Below are 12,619 nucleotides of genomic sequence, written 5' to 3' on the forward strand. Positions count from 1 at the left end.
ATTTAAACATATTTTAAAGAAGGTTTAGACATTAGAAATTCCTAAAATGATTGCAAAAGCCTCCGATGATTGTAAGAAACTTATCCCATACTACAACTCCTATATTAGTTCGATAAGCCTTAAGTAAAACTATAGAACTGTAGTTATGTAGATGTCATACTTTGTACCTCGTACAATTGTTGTGCAATAAAGTTATAAAGTTATAACGTCCTTGAATACATGAAACGTGGTGTGCGTAAATAGACCTGTGTGGCTTTCTAATATGACCCTCTGTAATTCAAGATACGCTGTATCAAAATATCACATCGCGAATTTCTGCCAGCACAGGGCGTCTGGGGACAACATGTAGAACTGAGTTCAAGTCTAAATGTTTAAAACAGCGACGCCTGGCGACTAGCTACTGCTTTGAAGCGAGGCGATCAGAATAGAATCCAGATTCAGCAAGATGAACTTTATTCGGGTAATGTGTATAAAAAAAGCTGCTTCTTTTCACTCCTTTCACAACTGTCCCCTTTCTATAAATCAACAGATGGTTACCAAATCATCACAAAAATACACCCTAAAATACATTTTGTTTACAGTGCTTTACTGTACTGTTTTCAAAAGCATGGCTCATCAATGGGTTGAATTGAGGCAAATCATATGCATATGACGCCTTTTAACGGAATTTGTTTTTACGAAAGGCTACCTAGATGGGTTAGAACGCACAGAACTGTTGCTGTTACTCTGTATTTTTCTTTTTTTATTAATTTATTCATTGTTTTAACACCAAATACATATTGAAGAACAAAAATATGTGCAGTTGTCTGGGGAAGCTATCTTAAGCCTATGCTATACAATACTCTTACGGAAAGCGTAAAAGATAACAATAATGCTTTGAAAACCGATTTGAGCATAACCGCAATAGCTTGATGGTGCGGTTCCCAGACCCCAGGAAGCGAGCGACAAAGGAGTGACGGTAGTTCACCTTTATCCATGGGGGTAACCTATATTCGATCCGATGTTGTTTTATTTTAGATATAAGGCATTAGGAACTAGTCGGCAAACGAAGCGGTGGTTTCACATCGCAATATTTAAAAGATACTACAAGTTCAAACCACCGTTCGTCGGCTTCTAAATGCACTATTTTAACCAGAAACAACGGAAATAGGTTACCCTGCGCATAAAGGTAAACTACCATTACGTCAGCTTTCACCTCCTGGCGTCAAAGGTGTCGAAACTCGCCAAAAAAAGGCAGATTATAAAAATATGTGCAAAAGTTAGTGACGGGTCGCTCAGTGTAATGTAACCAGCTGCTGCCGCGCTGCGTGCCTGCGAAGCTGGTGTTACGCCGAAGGGCGGTTATACCGGTTATACCGGCTATATAGATACAGATAGTAGACCTGGGTTTAGAGCTAAAACCTCAATTCACCAAAGGCAACAAAATGGAGTTTCATCCTAATGTGACATACTCGGACAAGAGTAAACTTCAGGCAAGAAGACGTTGTCAAGTGTCTAATCCTAAAACAATAAGATAAAGCATTTTAAGCTTGCTATCTGCCGTTACAAAACAGATTTTAAAACCGTTTTAATTAGTAGTGAGAAGAAGTTGTACCTGTACATACTAGTATTCAACAAGTTTGTACATGTAGTAATAAAAAGAATACCATACTCTTATAACACCAATTGTACTTAGTACTACTTCATCATTTTGGCCTGCACTTAGCTTGTAACAGCATTAACGTACAATGAAGGTCCTTTTTTCATTCATCCAAGAGTTTTAAAACCTACCTTACTTGAGTAGATCAGGAAACAAACACCTTCTTAAAACTTGGACGGAATCTTGCCTCCTTAGGCGAACGCCGACAAATGCTATCTCACGTTCGACCAAAAAAATTTATATCACTTTAAACTTTAAAAAAATCGAACAATCCCTTCTTGTTCGCTGGACAAACCACCAACTCTTGCGAAGAGCTCGCTCCAACGAGACGGTTTCTGCCACAATGGCCGGTAATAATTCCGATTCTTCGCCCCATCCATCAAAAGTTTCAACCACAATGAAGTTTTTGGCAGAGACGGAGTTTTTCCCGTTAACAGGCACGTGGTGTGCCCTTTGGAACATTGGGGTGGTCTCGAAGCTACGATATATAGGTCAGCATTAACCTAAAAATGGAAGTACAGTAAAAGCCAGTTAATTGCACAACAGAGTTCTGTTAACTGCACGGAATTTCAAAATCCCAAATTAGTGTGTGGTCCAGCTGGATAACTTCGTAATATTGTACCAGCCAGATAATTGCACGAAAAACATTGGCAAATGGGCTGTGAAATAACGGCTTCTACTGTATATTTTTTACGTCGATGACGGTTAGACGTTTATGTAATAAGCTACCCTGTACATGTATTTCATTTTCTGAAGTAAAAACATATAGTTTTTTTTTCTTCTTTCTACTTCATCTTCTTCTGTCATGAAACAATCAGAGCTTTAAACTGCCGATGACATTAGCACAACATTGAAGTATTAAGACCTGACACCACTAAAACTTATCTTAACTGTTATAGCTTACTGTATATGAAGCCCGTAGATTGTACAGCTTTAGGCGACAGTACTAGTGGTGGTTACAGGTGTAGAAGATTCAGGTACAGGTACGTTTCAGCCTCCAGAGCATCAGGCCCGGACATAAACCTGGACCTAATCATCTGTGAAAACTTAATGATTGAACGATACTCAAAGCAATGGTCCATTTTGCTACAAAGAAATCTGTTTTGTGTAGTATTCGACCTCCACTGGTATTTTTATCATCCTACAAGGCGAACTACCTCTGTGCGATTGACTGTAAAAGTTGGTAAAATTGACTATAGAGTACCCTCTGCTTCGCTCTTGTTATTTGCTTAGACCGGTAACCCCGAAAACGGGTGAATGCCTGATCATATAATCAGTTCATTTTCCAATCGGTCCAACATCCGGAGAAAAAAAACGGTTTTGTACCGGTACACCGTACGGTACCCAGCCCTAGTACCCACCCCTAGAAAAGCTAGATAGTACGCAACCTAGATAGTACGCAAGACTGTCATTCGAATGATTCATGTCCTCTTGACCCGATTGGTCACGCTGTGAATTTGATGGATGGGGTTAACGCTCTGTAGGTCATTGCCAATCAACCGATCTGTAGATCTTTGACCTCTCTAATAGGATTCGCCTTGAGTCGGTAGAATGGAGCTGAAAAGTACCTGAAGTAACTGAAACTAATCCTTTTCACAGTTGCTGCCAAGTAAATTGAATTCTACGTCTGTTATGTTGTGGAAAACCAGAGTGCTGTTGTTACAGTGTTGCGCAAAGAATAACATGCTAGCGTGTACTGTAAATGTATTTAAGTTCGCGGGGATTTAATTTCGCGGTAGCGGGAAAAGGGACTTTTCGCGGTGGTTTTAAGTTCGCGGAAGCACCATGCACTGACTGTCGTCTCTTACTGCCATGGAAAAATGTTGACGCTGGTTCAAAATTCGCAGTGAAGTGGCTACCGCGAAAGCCGCGAACATTAAACAACCGCGAACATTTCTACATTTACAGCATTGCAATGGAATACTTTCAATATTGCTACCTATCCTACATGTAATAATATTTAACAGACATGAAGTTATTGTCAAATTGCCATGCTATGATTTATATGTAGTTGTTGCTAATTTTGATGGAAATTTAAGATTGGTCCATTACGACATATTTCCCCATTTGCGGTAAAGTTACAGGCGATTTGCGGCAATTGTTTTTTGTATCTTTTGTCATCAGCGGAGAAGTGTGACGTTTCTTTTTTCCCTTTAAAACTGGCAAAAACTAGAAAGGCCGACATTTGCTTGGGTGCAAATACAGCATATTTCAGCCATACCTATTCCCACGCAACATTGGACTGTTCCAAGTCACCCCTGCGCAAAAATGCAATATTTTAACTGTAAGTTATCCCACTGTAAGTTATCCCCAAAAGAGAACTAATATTGTGAATTGATTCCAGGTCAAAACAGAGCCTGCGCTTTAATTGCCCAATATGCCCCGGGCCTATATGGAAGAATATAATCTTCCACAGGAGCGCCTATGCATAACTGATTGGTTTTGAGAATTGCGGCAGCTCCTATTTTTCCGAGAGTAAAAAAAAAAACGCATCTTCCATTAAGAAGATTTTCATCATGAAATTACGTGACGACATTCAACAATTTCCACTTGGATAACTAGGTCTAAGTACCGTCATAATCTCCTTGTGATGTGGGTACATTTGTTATTGCAGTGAACTTTTTTTAAGCAAGCATACGTTTTAATAATTGTCAAGCAGGTGCAGGTACTGTGTAGTAGGAGTGTTTTTTTTTTCAAGCTAAAAACTTCAATCTTCTTCTTGTTTTGTATGAGCCATTACATAAACGGAGACGTCTTGAATTTTTACAAGAATTTTACCGCTCTGTCGCTTCATTTCCTTTCTGAAAAATCCCAGGACCAACGAGTTAATTTGATTCGGCTTTATCTATATATTTCATTTTCCTTCGAATTCTTTGTTAAGTACCACTGTTAGATTGTTTTACTTTGTATGCAATCCGCTGAGCCATCGGACGTAATCTTGTCTGAGTGTTATAATTTCCTGCTCGTAGCGTGAGAGACCTGGAGGATAGGTGTTTCTACCTTGTTCGGGGGTTTCATTTCGGAGGTCAGTGGTGATACTCTGGTACAGAGAGTGTTTTATTGGGCTCAAACTCTGGCAGTTTAAAGTTACTTACAATTTGAATGTAACGTTACAGAGTTTACGTCAAAAAAGAACAACAACAACACTAGAAGTACCTAACGTTACATTTGTTCGGGAAAAAATACATGCATTCTCGCCACTGTCAAACTTACGTATCAAAACTAAACGCAAACTGTCCAATTTTCCCTGTCCAAATCTGCCGAAAATGATTGATAGTGCCATGCGGAATGTTGGTAAAGTCATCGACACTAACGTTCAATGCACGCGTACCGTCCGCTACCGCTCAAATGACCCTGTCTGAACTCCAAATCCTCGCAAACTACAATTTCAAACCGGGCACAGGGTAACATATGGCCACTGTAAGGCTGTAATATGCATCTGTTTGTGTATATACGGGATTGCAAGGCCCCGCTTATGAATATTAACTAGCATTCGCCTTTCTCGTCGCTGATTGGCTGGCGTCCATAAAGTAATTAACTCTCGCTCTCTCCAGACCGCTGGCACCTGGCACGTGTGGGCTCTGGGGTCACTGGAGTTCACGGGAGAAGACCGAAAGAAAACCAATTTCCCCTCAGAAAAGTGCAGAAATTAATAATTTGAAATTGGTTTATGCCAAAAATTTTACTTGGATCATTTTACCAACTATCTAATGCCTATCTACACCAAATTTAAGGTCATTCCATGGTAATTCAAGGGAACATGGGGCCACAATATACCGTTTTGGTCAAAACATGACCTTTAAACTTCAATAAAATCATTTTAGAGGCAGATATGAAAAAAATGAGGAAAACGCACCTCGGTATTGACCCACTCTACCCTTGTGCCAAATTTCAGGTCATTTGGTCACGGAACGACGGAGATGAATCGCTTTGAAGATTTGACAGGAGAAAGAAAGAAACATTACGAACATAATATATTTCACCATACCATATATGGTATGGCTGAAATATAATAAATGAAAACACCATGTGAAGTTTCTGGTGTGCATGTTGGTCTAAATGTTTACTAGATGAAATGTGAAAACCGTAACGATGGGGGTCTTTAATTCGTCACGGCTTGACCTAATTCCGTCAGCGATGTCGAACTCTCACCAGTTTTTCGTAACCTCCATGCGACATTTCCATTACATGCTCATGGAGGGTTCCGTGGCACACAATCTTTGACCTTGGCGCTTTGTAGCAGATTAACGAAAACAAAAATAGCTATTCAAAAATCGTATTTCAAAATATCCTGATCATGACTTTGAGACAGAGCTGCTGACCAGGGTTGTTAAGATGACTTCAAGCGCGCAAGACGTTTCGTCCGTTTTTTCTAAGAAAGATCAAGAAAGATTCACTTCTTAAACCGTACCACTGGCTGTGAATTATACAAAGCAGCTGCATAAGGAGCAAATATACATTATATGCCGTGAATTGAACCAAAATATCGGAATAATGATTTCAATTTAAAAGTCAAATTTTAATTTCAAAGACAAAGAAGAAGATATAAAAGAAGAAAAATGAAGAATCTAACGTTTTGTATTTGTTCAAACTTCCGGACCGTATTAAGTTTTTGGGCCAAACCTTTTTTTTTTTAAATTTCCTAGCATCATTTTTTTTGTTTACCAAAGGAAATCATCCATATAATCAAATCAACATGGCCTAATGCGCAAACAAACATTAGATACCAAAACAGAGCGGACTCGCATCTGCTTGGAGATTAGGTGCGACACACGAAACTTTCGACCTTTCCCGCGGAGTTGCCTGTGGACCCAGACATCCTGAAGTAGTGGGGTCACTTAAGCTAAGGGCACAACCCGCCGTACGTGCAATTTGTCCTTAGGTTTTTTAAGGAGGCCACGTCCGCCACGTATTTCTGAAAAGGTTCAGACTGTACAGGGCAGGCGCGTCGCCTGTACTGGCACGTACGGGGAAGGAATCCGCAGCCCGATGTCACACAATTTTGCCTGCACGTAAAGTTCTACGGCGTGTCTGCGTGCTCGAAAACCCGTCGGATTCCCTACGAGTCCGTACGGAGGCGGTACGTACCACTTACGGAGCCCCAAAGATTGCCCACGTTTTGGTACGTAGACAGCACGTGATTCGCACGTACGGCGGGTTGTGCCCTTAGCTTTAGTGGAGATTAAACAGACTATTACTTGCTTAGTAAGCAAGTAAGCAAGCAAGCAAACAGACTATTGACGTGTAGACACCATATGCTTTACCGTGTGGGGTGAAGGTCTGATCAACTTCTGCACTTCCTTTATACATTAGGCGTTGTAGCATCTTTATGAATTACATTATGCACTAATTGATTCTAGCCTTATTCTAAAAATAATACAACAAATTTTCCCATCACGTAAAATGTGAATATATATGTCGCGTTGATGCCTTAACTTTCAACAACGCCACATACAAAGAACAATGAGCGTCATAAGGTAAAGGTTGCCCCCTCGCCTTTTTAGGACAGAGGGCCATTACTTCTTCTAGGCCATGGAATTACGATTCGAATGTCTTTTTTTATTTGGATGTGTCAAGTTGGCAGGGGTGAGTTGGGGTTGGTGGAAGCTCGGCGGACAAGTAACCTATAGTAGGTACTAGTAGCTTGACACATCCCTTTTCTTTCCTTCTTCTTTTGTATCTGCTTTGAAATGTGAAAAAAAAACCTCTGGTCTCCCTTTGTTTGATTTTGTTATACCAAATTTAAAAACGGGCCACGGTACTAAAAAGGCGGACTTTGTCCCATATACCATATGCTATCTACATCTGTTTCGTTGGAAGACTTCATCTGCTTCTTCCTATCGCACTTGGCCATCTGTCAGATTCGCCATCAGACAAAACAACAGGAATCCAGAAGGGAATTTAGAGAGTAGCTCAAGTCGAACTTTGTCCTGAAGTAACTCCGTTTACTGTCTAACTGAGTCTGTTTTCGTGTCTTCGGAAGCAAATACTTTATTTTTTTGTAAATCTATCCCGTCCCAGATACTGTATGTTCATTTAGATTCGCGGTAGGAACAAAATGAGGTTTTCGCGGTGTTCGAAGTCGAAACAATACAGTATGTTTGGATTGTGGTCATGGGTCGATGCTTATGTTTATCTGGGTAGGGCAAAACATATTGTTTTAGTTTGCATGTTATTTTTATTTCTTATCATCATTTTTATCATTCTGTCAGAAACCAATCGGAGCTGAGAACTGCCGTGAACCAATGAGAGCTTAGGCATGTATCAGCATAATAGCTGTATAAATATGAACATTTTTGCACTCAATGCGAGCATAATGGTAAAAGTATTGTGTGCTTGACAGAGGGTTACAGGGAATTCATTCTGTATTTTTTCAAAACACTGCCGTTCTATTTTGATGTACAATCGATACACACATCTTACTTCAACCACATCAAAAATACATCAAGCTGACGCAGATAAAGTTTTATCCGTGTGATTAACATGTTTTCCATCCACCTGCAGTTTTAAGGGAAGCCGCCAGTAGATTGTGCTAAATCCAATCACTTATTTCTTACCTCCAAAACAAGGTCGTGCAAGATTATAAAGACTGTTTTGACAATCCTGTAAATATCGTTGTTATAATCCTGTTAACTAATTATCTTACCCACCGGCTTTGGCTGATCCTTACTATGTAGAAGCCCACCACACAACAAAAAACGGACGAACAAACAAATTTGCGAACCAGCAAACTCTTACTATAAAAGCCTAATGTTGGCATAGACCCAGGTATTCTAGTTTTGAGGGTTACCTACCGACGCCAAGACCAACATATCCTTCTAAATAGAAAAAAAAGACTTTCCTTACTTTCCCCCTGACTGCTTGGTCCTTCGTTTACTCCAAGAACACACACTAGTGTAAAGAGGGTACTAGATTGATCAGTGCCACTCCTCCTACCTGTCCCTGTGTGGTAGCATGGCGTAAACAAAGCCCACACTACTACTCCCCACGGGAAGAGCGGTCTGATCGGAAGACAAGGCCGGGGTCAATGTCTCAATCCGGCCAATCGAAACCAGATGGAAGTTTTGGGACACCTTTTAGCGTCCTGCTGAGTCACAGTCTCGAAATAACAGGCGGAAATAGACACGTAGCGACCCCTAGCGCCACCCTGTCATAATTCTTTTCGTCGGGAAACAAATCTCTCTCCAAACGTCCCTCCCTATGGCCACTATTTACACACATTATTATTCCCTTGCCAGTCAAACTTCCCAAATTTACAGCTGGGACTTGCGTAGAGCTTTGTTCACGGATAGACAGACTGAACTGCTTCTTGGCCAAGACTCAATTGAATTAACAAGAAAGTTGGCCTTTTAAACTTATCAGTCTATGTCCGCCCTACCTGCGCACTTTTCAGTGCACAGACTTGCCTAGAGAATATAACGTTACGTAGGTGCACAATTCAACATATGCAAGACAGTATCAATGTCAAAACTGTTTTTGTCGACCTCTGGCCTCTTTCAAACGAAGTCATTGTACACCATGCATGTTAATGGTTGAATTGAAATTCAGAATTTACACCTGTTATATGTGGATGCAGTCTAGGCTAATACGTACACGTGTGTAGATACAGGTTAAGCGTGCACATGTGTAGATACACACATACAGACTGGGCATACACAAATGTAGATACTGGGCGTACACATGTGTAGATACCAGGCAGGGCGTGCAAGTGTGTAGGTACAGGCTAGGCGTACACACGTGTAGAAACAAGGCTAGGCGTACACATGTGTAGATACAAGGCTGGGCGTACACATGTATGAATACAGACTGGGTGTACACGTGTGAGAATACAGGCCAGAAGTACACGAGTGTACATACAGGCTAGGCGTACAAGTGTGTAGATACAGGCTAGGCGTACACGAGTGTAGATACAGGCTAGGTGTACACGCGTGTAGATACAGGCTAGGCGTACACGAGTGTAGATACAGGCTAGGTGTACACGCGTGTAGATACAGGCTAGGCGTACACGAGTGTAGATACAGGCTAGGCGTACACGAGTGTACATACAGGCTAGGCGTACACGAGTGTAGTCTGTGTAGATACAGGCTAGACGTACAAGTGTGTACATACAGGCTAGGCGTACACGAGTGTTGATACAGACTGGGCGTTCACGGAGTGACTTGGCGATTAATAAAAGGGTTTTCAAGGATTGTTATGTGTCACTATAAAATCAACCGTTTTACTTTTCAAGTTGTCAACTGCGCAATCCAACTGTGACGTCTGCGAAATAGTACAGGAAGTACTGCTTGTTACGACAATAGGCGTATGACACTTCGGTACAACTTGGCCCGCACTTCTCACGGCTTCTTAGGTTTCACTTGACCTAGAAATGACCTTGCTTTCCACAGGCAAGGCAAAAATTAGAGTTGCCAACTGGGGAAAAAGGGAAACGTCACGTTTGGCTTCTCCGCCTGTTCAACATGAAATATATGTCTAGGCGGAAAGTCTACTTGCCAGGAAGTTAACAACAGCATACTGACGCCCTAAAAAGTTTTTGCTTGTACTACAAGGAGGAATTTTTTTCTTCGAATGAACGAATGAATGAAAGGATGGTTTATTTCCTTAATACATCGCAGCCGGGGAGGCTGAATTACGTATAATCTACAGGCTTAGCATGTATATTAGTAATCTTCATTCGACAAGAAGGTTATGTTTAAGGGTACATTTATATTTGTATTGATCGCCTCTATTGGCAACTAGTAGTTAAGGCCCATTCACGACGTTTTGTCAAATGCTGTCTTCACTTTTTGGTCTCATTGATGAGTTTTGCTTCCCATAGCCTTCTATGTTATAATACGTGTTTTACATGGGCGCATTCATAATGAACCTACTTGAAAAATATCGGTATTATTCATTCTTTGTTGAGCTCAGTTTCTCGTCATCATGTAAAAACATTCCCAAAAGTCTCCATGCATACAGTCTTTTTCTAGGACGATTACAAAATGCAGTTAGCCAAGCTTCGCAACAGGCACTTTTTAGCTGCCACCAGTCAACCGCACCTCTCAGAAACAAGGACTGTGTACCTCCGACCTAGCGCGCGGCTGCCAAACTTTACCTGCTAATTTCTTCAGTTAGATACAAACTTTCACCAATTTAACTTTTGGGATCAGTTCCTCTGGACAAAAAGGAATTTCTCACCGCTAAAAACATGCATCCATACAGTCCTTTAGTTATTGGCTCGGATCTCGGAGTAATACATCAATGAGACCTTTTCAGTAAAAAAATATTGTTGTCATTTCAGGTTAGCGAATGTCTTTCGCAAAACAGTCGCCAATAGGCGCCAACCAGTGAAATAACAGCTAAACAACCTTACACCCACAGTCCCAAATTCCTTCATTTCAAACACAATTTCAACGGGGCCCGGTCAATATTATCACTGTCCGCGCTTCCAAGCAGAGGTTAACCCACCAGGTTATCAGGATGACTAGTATAAGCCTAGAATAACACAGAAGACCAACTGTATCCTATTGATGTACCGACCCCGTGTTATTCTTCCCCTTACAGTACAAACCTTAGACTACCAAAGGCTCGGGGGTCCTGGACAGATCATAGCCTTAACCTTGAGATTTCTTAAGTCTTCAGTAACACAATTCTAACGGCATCAAGTCATTGTTATTGGTGTAAGCACGTCCAAGGATATAGGGATACCCGGCTGAATCTAAGATATACACCTGAGATAGGATAAATACAACTTAAACCGGAAGGGACGACTTCGCCTTAAGTTTGAACTCCCCAGTACATGGTATGGGACCCTGCTCTGCGATAAAAAGGACAATAACAGTTTCCATTGTGTATTCTTACCATAAGAGCTATTACATTTATTTTGCACGTGTAGTCTTTTATTCAGTGAAAAACATATGAGAAACATTTGCATACAATCTGGCCTTACAAGTCAGTGACTCTGACATGTTCAACTTTTTTTAGTTAGATGTTTTGTACTGAATTGTTATGCCAGTTCATTCTAGTAACGCTGAAGAAGAGTAACGTCCGGAAGTTAATCTTTGAATGGTATCCAGTTGTAGAGATCGAATTGTCTGTAAACATTGTTAGCCTGTGAGTCTAACCTTCATAAACGTACACCAGATACGACGTTTATGAAGGCACCCACTCCACTGTTATCCTTCTCTTGGCGGTTTTAATCCCGGAAACCTATAAAAGCAAATACTGACCCTACGGGAGCGACCTTCGGTCTTCCCAGGACCATGCTCCCTTAAGGACCTTGATCCTGCCAAGGATTTACTTAAAGGGTTTGGCGGTCTCAAGGTGCGAGGGCACTGAAAATAGGTCTTGTGTCTAGTGCATAGAAGTGGTGGGTAAAAAGATGTGAAACTAATGTTTTAGTTTGGTTGCTGTAATGTGTATTGTTTGTATTTGATGTATCATTGTAAATTTTAGCTTCAAGTGTCAAGAAGGCTATTTTTTCGGTAGTTTGTAACAGAGTAATTGCGACAAAAGTACGCATATTCCTGAAATTGTATCACCCTTATCCCTGGCCAGTTTATTTTCGAGATTAACTTCCTTATCCTGAATAAACCTAGACGAGAGGGGATACAAACTTAGCAATGTTTGGGATTGTCCTCTCGCCACAAAAGCGCCACCTACACCAGGTACATAAATATAGCGACGAGAAGCAGAACTCCAGTTAAAAGCTCTGAGATGTCTGATACCCATCGAAACGTCAGCAGGTGGGTTACGCCGAACGGCGGTTATACCGGCAATATAGATACAGATACAGATGCAGGTTAGATTAATTGGTTGTGTAAAAGAAAACTCCAGTGTCCCATAATGTACCATCGAAATAAAATATTTTCGGAACATGATTTATTAGTATCTTTGTTTGGACTCAACTGATCATAGTTCACTACTTTTAACACTACAAAACATAGGGGACTATACAGGTCCTATTGTTGAAATGTAGCGAACACCATCTTTTGTTTATCT

General features: G+C 40.9%; 1 protein-coding gene across 1 annotated transcript in view; it reads right to left on the reverse strand.

Moving 5' to 3' along the window:
- Nucleotides 1–12,619, reverse strand: part of LOC118410535 (C3 and PZP-like alpha-2-macroglobulin domain-containing protein 8) — a gene marked incomplete in the record, with an annotated part of 108,215 nt that overhangs the window by 1,110 nt on the left and 94,486 nt on the right.

Source organism: Branchiostoma floridae, chromosome 2 (assembly GCF_000003815.2).
Source record: "Branchiostoma floridae strain S238N-H82 chromosome 2, Bfl_VNyyK, whole genome shotgun sequence".
Taxonomy (NCBI): Eukaryota; Metazoa; Chordata; class Leptocardii; order Amphioxiformes; family Branchiostomatidae; genus Branchiostoma; species Branchiostoma floridae.